The sequence below is a fragment of the Acyrthosiphon pisum genome, chromosome A1, assembly GCF_005508785.2.
Source record: "Acyrthosiphon pisum isolate AL4f chromosome A1, pea_aphid_22Mar2018_4r6ur, whole genome shotgun sequence".
Lineage (NCBI taxonomy): Eukaryota > Metazoa > Arthropoda > Insecta > Hemiptera > Aphididae > Acyrthosiphon > Acyrthosiphon pisum.
In genome coordinates this window covers 138,545,975-138,551,974 of record NC_042494.1, presented here as the reverse complement: position 1 = coordinate 138,551,974, position 6,000 = coordinate 138,545,975, and the positions used below count along the sequence as shown (strand labels likewise).

General features: G+C 36.7%; 1 protein-coding gene across 1 annotated transcript in view; it reads left to right on the top strand.

The window, feature by feature from the left end:
• Positions 1-3,812: 3,812 nt before the first annotated feature.
• The window catches only part of LOC100161712, a 43,193-nt gene continuing 41,005 nt past the window's right edge, over positions 3,813-6,000 (top strand). The window contains exon 1 of the mRNA XM_029488429.1: positions 3,813-4,138. The gene's annotated coding sequence lies outside the window, so the exon portion shown is untranslated. The remainder of the gene's footprint in view (positions 4,139-6,000) is intronic.

Below are 6,000 nucleotides of genomic sequence, written 5' to 3'. Positions count from 1 at the left end.
CGGCTCAGTAACATTTAATAAGTGATATGGGGACGCTCATTTTTTTAAAGTAACAGAGTCCCCCTACTTTAATTTTGCCAAGTCGAGCACTGGTTAAATATTCTTTCTCCTTTAACGACGAGTGCTGATAAATCAAATACAGGATGTGTTTATGGTCTGGTTTTAAAATAAGGAGAGTGAATAGGCAATCACACAGTTACATACGTTAGTGTAGTTATCGACTTAGAGATAGAGCAGTCACGAGATTACTATCCGTAAATACCAAAATATTATTGTTCTAGTGTTGGTGTGTTTTGTTTGCTCGCAATCAATCGGTAATCTTATCTATGGTTCTTCGCCAATTATTATAAGCCGAAATTATTAAACAATAAATCATAATATTGAGTCTTCATTACAATATTTGTATAGCTCGACTATGACAATAACAATATATTATTGTAGCTTAACATTTGATCATGATGAATTCAATAAAACCTTAAAACATTTAATAACAATCTATTGTCCATCTACAATATTTTGTGCATCAATGACCTCCATATTATAATTACCGCGAAGATTTTTCGTGTATATTTATGATAACTATAACATTTAGGGACCATGTCCCTATGTGGCCATGTCTCTATACCTATTGTATTTCTTGTTTGTTGCAATAGATCATAATATATTATTATTGTTGTCATTCGAAACGGTTGTGATTATACACTATACATAATGTTATCACAGGGGACAGGATGTCAGGATGCGAAACACTTGAGATGTTATAAAAATCGTTGTAAAATAAGCGAAATCGTTTCTTCGTCGGTGAATTGGATCATGGGTAATAATATTGTCATGACGTCGATCAAAAACAAAAATCCCTCCGCAGGAAGACACTTATAGACACATCGACGGCTCCTGTTTACATACTGTGTACCGTATAATATACTGCAGCATCGTTATATTATTATTACGTCGTACTTATATTACAGGATAGTTAGTTTAGTTATTGGCCGGATGTAATGATAAACGAAGACGACGACGGCTACGGCGATGACGAAATAAAACGAGTCTGAACTGTCTGCGGGCGGAAAAAAATCTCAAATGCCCGACCGGCTGTCGACCGATTCGATACGGGTTTGAACGGTGGGCGGTGTGTGGGATCTGTAATGGGAGGGGGGATTTGTACGTGAGGGGTGATAGGGAGGCACCGCGCTTACGATACCTACGACTTTACACCGTTGCACGTTGTCGTCGATACCACTCAGGCGCGAAGACCGTTGACCACCGTACACAGTACACACACACACACACACACACACACACATACACACGTGATGGGTATCACAAGTCCGCTCTTCTTTTATTATTATTTTTGTTCTTGTTGTTGTTGTTGTTATTACGTGATGTGGTACGTTCGCGGCGGACACGGTTAAACCTATATAATAGATACAACGTGCACGTATACATATCTACGTACAACACCACACACAATGATACACTTCATTATTATTTTAATATCATATTATAATACACCCGAGTCTCGGCGTAACGTATAATGTTATATAAAAACGAGATGAAAAAAAAAATTCAAAGATGGAGCGGCTTATTGTTTGTATTGTGCGCGGGCACGTATAACCCTATAATATTAATTAGGGCTGGGCCGATATACAAACCGATATCGATTATCGGCCGATATTGGCAATATCGGTTTTATCGGTATCGGTTTTTTTTTAAAACCGATATTTGAACCGATATAAAAAAAAAAAACAACAATTTATCATTATAATAATGTATAATCACCATAATCTAATATTATCAACTCTGCGCGCGGTTATAACTGTTAACACTAAACGTATTTATAACCATATTGATGTTATCATGTTATGTAAGAATATCAGCTTGCTGTGCAATTACTAGTATATTCCTTAGAAAAGAAAACATATTTTATCTTTGTTTTTCAATAATTAGTAATTAGTAATTACCAACAAATTTGCTTGGACAACTGTGTTAACTATTTGTGTTAAATATTAAATTGTATAATTAAATGATTAATTATTATTTATTATATATTACTTGTTTAATTTAGTCATTTTTATAATATATAATATATATTATATATTATAAAATAATAAATAATAATAATATTACTACTTACTAGTAATACTAGTTAATACTTAGTACTTATCGGTAAGCATTATCGGTTATCGGTAGGTATTATCGGGTATTTTATGATATCGGTTCATGCATTTGGATAAAAATTCAAAGTTTTGAATATATCGGTTATCGGTTTTTTATCGGTTGCATATATCGGTTTATCGGTTATCGGTTAAAAGTGATATCGGCCCATCCCTAATATTAATATTATAATAATTACGGTTTTTGGGCATTATTGTTGTTGTTTATTATAACAACGTTTTCGCCGTATAGTTCATATTATTATAATATGCGGGAGAAGAATTACAACGCCCTATCCGTACTATATTATACATACGAATATAATAGTAATGTACCATAATATTACAATGATGATGAATATTGATGATGATAATAATTGTAACATTAGACTTGGGTATGTATTTAGACACTAACGGGCAGCAGCAGACTAGCGAGTGGCACCCTCCCTTAGGGAGGTCGGTCGGAGACGGTCGGAGACGGTCGGGGCCGGTCGGGGGAGTTCGACTTATTTGCTCGGGCGGTGCAGCACTGCAGCAGCTGCAACAGACGAGGCTTCCCGGGTGGTAGGCGCTCGATGACCGCCGCAAGAGCAACGTCCTTCAACGGCGGATACAGCGCGGCGTACGCTGTCTTTGGTATGCTCGCGTCGACCGTATACCATACGACGCGCACATGTAGTAACAATAATATAATATGATAGACTATAATATTATTATACCTACCATAACCACGGTGGTGTCGGCGACATCGTGCGATATAACATGCAATTTTATTATTGCTTATTTAAATATAAAATGTTTGATATTATTATACCACGGTAGGTGTTGGTTATTGGAACTGAACAGACGAAATGCCGGAACATGGAGTTTGCAATGTTTGCAAAAGTTTACTTCATTCTTTAGCAAACATAAAGTCCGAATTTCTATGTTATTAAACGTTTACAACGTTTACCGCTTAAGATTTCTTCAATATATCTATAATAATATGATAGACCATAATAATATTATACAATAACCACGGTCGTGTGGGCGAAATCGTGTGATACTATTAACAAAGTCAGATCCACAGCTACGTCGTGTCGATCAAATAGCACTGTGATTACTTATACATTACTGGACATTACTTTTTCGGTACCATGTACTAAACAAGATGCAGCCGAGTATACCAAGAATCGACTATACAGCTCAACTGTTAAACCAACATGGTTACCAGTTGTAACCATAGTTACTACGCTCTAGCACGATATGACACATGACGTAGCTGTATATGCACCTTAAATCGTATTCATCGCGGTGCCTACCTATACCTGTATAATAGGTATTGTACGCGACAAAGTTGAACCAGCTCGATGGTTTATAATCGACGACGATTAAACGTCTTCTTTAAACGCGGTCCCCGGTGGAGATGGCCGCGGTGGAGTATAATAATAGTACCTAGGTAGTAGAAATTAAAATTTATAAAAACATCGTTGGTTTAAGGCGCGTTTCACTGTCGCGCCGTATATACGTCCGGTAACCACGACGACGACGACTGGTTCGGCGTGAACGTCGTATCGCGGTGACGCATGCGCGGTGGTCGGTACGTCTGGTAGTAGCCGTGCCCGCGCGCGCGCGTCTTTGGTAACGCAACGAAGAAATGTGAGCGCCGCCGAGATACCGGGAAATCGTCGATCGCGCCGTCGCTATTGCACCGAACTATCGCAGACCGCAGTCCGTCAGGTGTCGTCAGATCGTTCGCTTGTTCCGTGCCGGTCGGTCGTTTTCTCTTTCTCGTTTCATACGAAGGCTCAACGCGCACGCTTACGTAAAAACCCGAGTGACTAAACGTTCTCGCGAATCGAAATATTGTTGTTACGACAGTAATATTATTGCACTGGTGGCGGTGTTCTTGTAGAATAGAAACCAACAGATAACATAGGTTTCCAGTGCGACGCACCAACAACAACAACAACAACAACAATTTACGTATTGTCTTACATGAACAGGTAAGAGCGCAAAGAATTTTTGAACCCCTTACCCGCGACCAGGGTCGACAGTCGTCTGGCGTCGATGGTGGTTTTTGGCTTACACCTGGCGCTGGCCATCCTTTTTTGAATTATTAGTGCTGATATTAGGTTACCCCACTAGGCTCTACGTTTTTTTTCTTTTAAACCTAGAAAATCAAATTTGATACCCTTCGGATACGCAGTATGCTGGATAAATGAATGATATTATAATATATTAGATATTAGAATTTATAGACGGTTTTAGTGAGGAGTTGCCCATTATAGTATTATAGTTTATAGGCATTAGACATCTATATAGGACGTCGCACGACCATATACCGTCTACAGCTAATGGTGCAGTATTCGTTAGAGCATTATAATATTATTAATGACCCTATCAGGCTGGGCCTGTAGCTTAATAGTTATGTCCTTACTGACGTGTTAATCGCAACTCTTATCAATATAATATGCATTGTGTGTGTGTGAAGTTTCTAATGGGTAATATGAAATATTAATCGTTATCCGATCCCCGAATAAAATAATACATATAATTACCTGAATTATATTATTATCTTCGTTCAACTATTGTTGTTATTATAAGGTTAAAAATGTAATTTTGCGCTCAAAGGCGTATTATTCATATAAATATCATAATATTATAATAATAATAATAATATGTAATGCGTATAAATGTACCTATATTTTACATGTGTGAGAATATTTAACAGTCATCGTTAATTTTAATTACAATAATATTACGTGTCCGTATGTCGAAACCTCGTTCTGTTGAATCTTATAATAGTTGTGTTTATAACAAGGTTAAACTGAACAGAATCATAATATTATACAATATTATTTCAAAACCGTAAACAATCGATACGTCACGAAGGTAAAATAATATCTAATTATGCAGGTATAACGTATTCGACGTATCTGTCAAAATATTTCATATTATTATAAACACCTCCCAAGCCCAAGTGTGTCAGCAGCAAGTGTGAATATTGCGCACGGTGCACAAGTCTCGGGAGAATGCGGGAATCTTCCAAAGAAGAAAATCAGGTTCCTATAATAGGTATATGAAAGATATTTCCATAGACTCTCTTATATTGGTTGTTCGACTATTTAGTGACTAAACCTATCACTACAACCTACCTATTTGTAATGTTGTTTCGGAGATTTTGAAATCGAAAACAGTGGTGCCTATATTGTGTATAGATACCTACAGCTTGACCCGTTGCAGTTGGCGGAAAAACGTTTCTCTCTATCGATCTACATTCAACCGCTATAATATCGTATTGCGCATATTATTGTAATCGGTCAAAATGAAATGAAGTAATTATTATAATACCTATTCGACCACATGAAATCGTTCTTATAAGCTCTCAAACCGAAATGTAAAACGCAACGGACAACGGTAATAATATTATGCGAATAATAATTATTGCAATACACTATAATATGTCGTAGTACCCACTGCGTTATATATATATTTATAGTTCTACTACTGAATTGTTTCCGACCACTTTTAATGCCTTATTTAATTTTTTTTATATATATATTTTTTAATAATATACCCGTGTCCAATACTCTGTTGACAGGTATTTTTTTGCTTAAAACATAACTGTTTTTGTTTCTTCGTACTGAACACATTTTTTGCTCGGGTTAAGTCACGTATGTTGTATAGGACAGTTCGGACGTGTTTGAAACACGCACGTTTCCATCGAACCAACAGTATTTCAGAGACATAATTTAACAGCGATAAATATTATGCACATTGGCCAACCTCTAAAATCAAACTGCGAAATGGTCGTTATTATATGTTATTATTATTGTGATTATCATACCGTCGTGATGCAAACCGG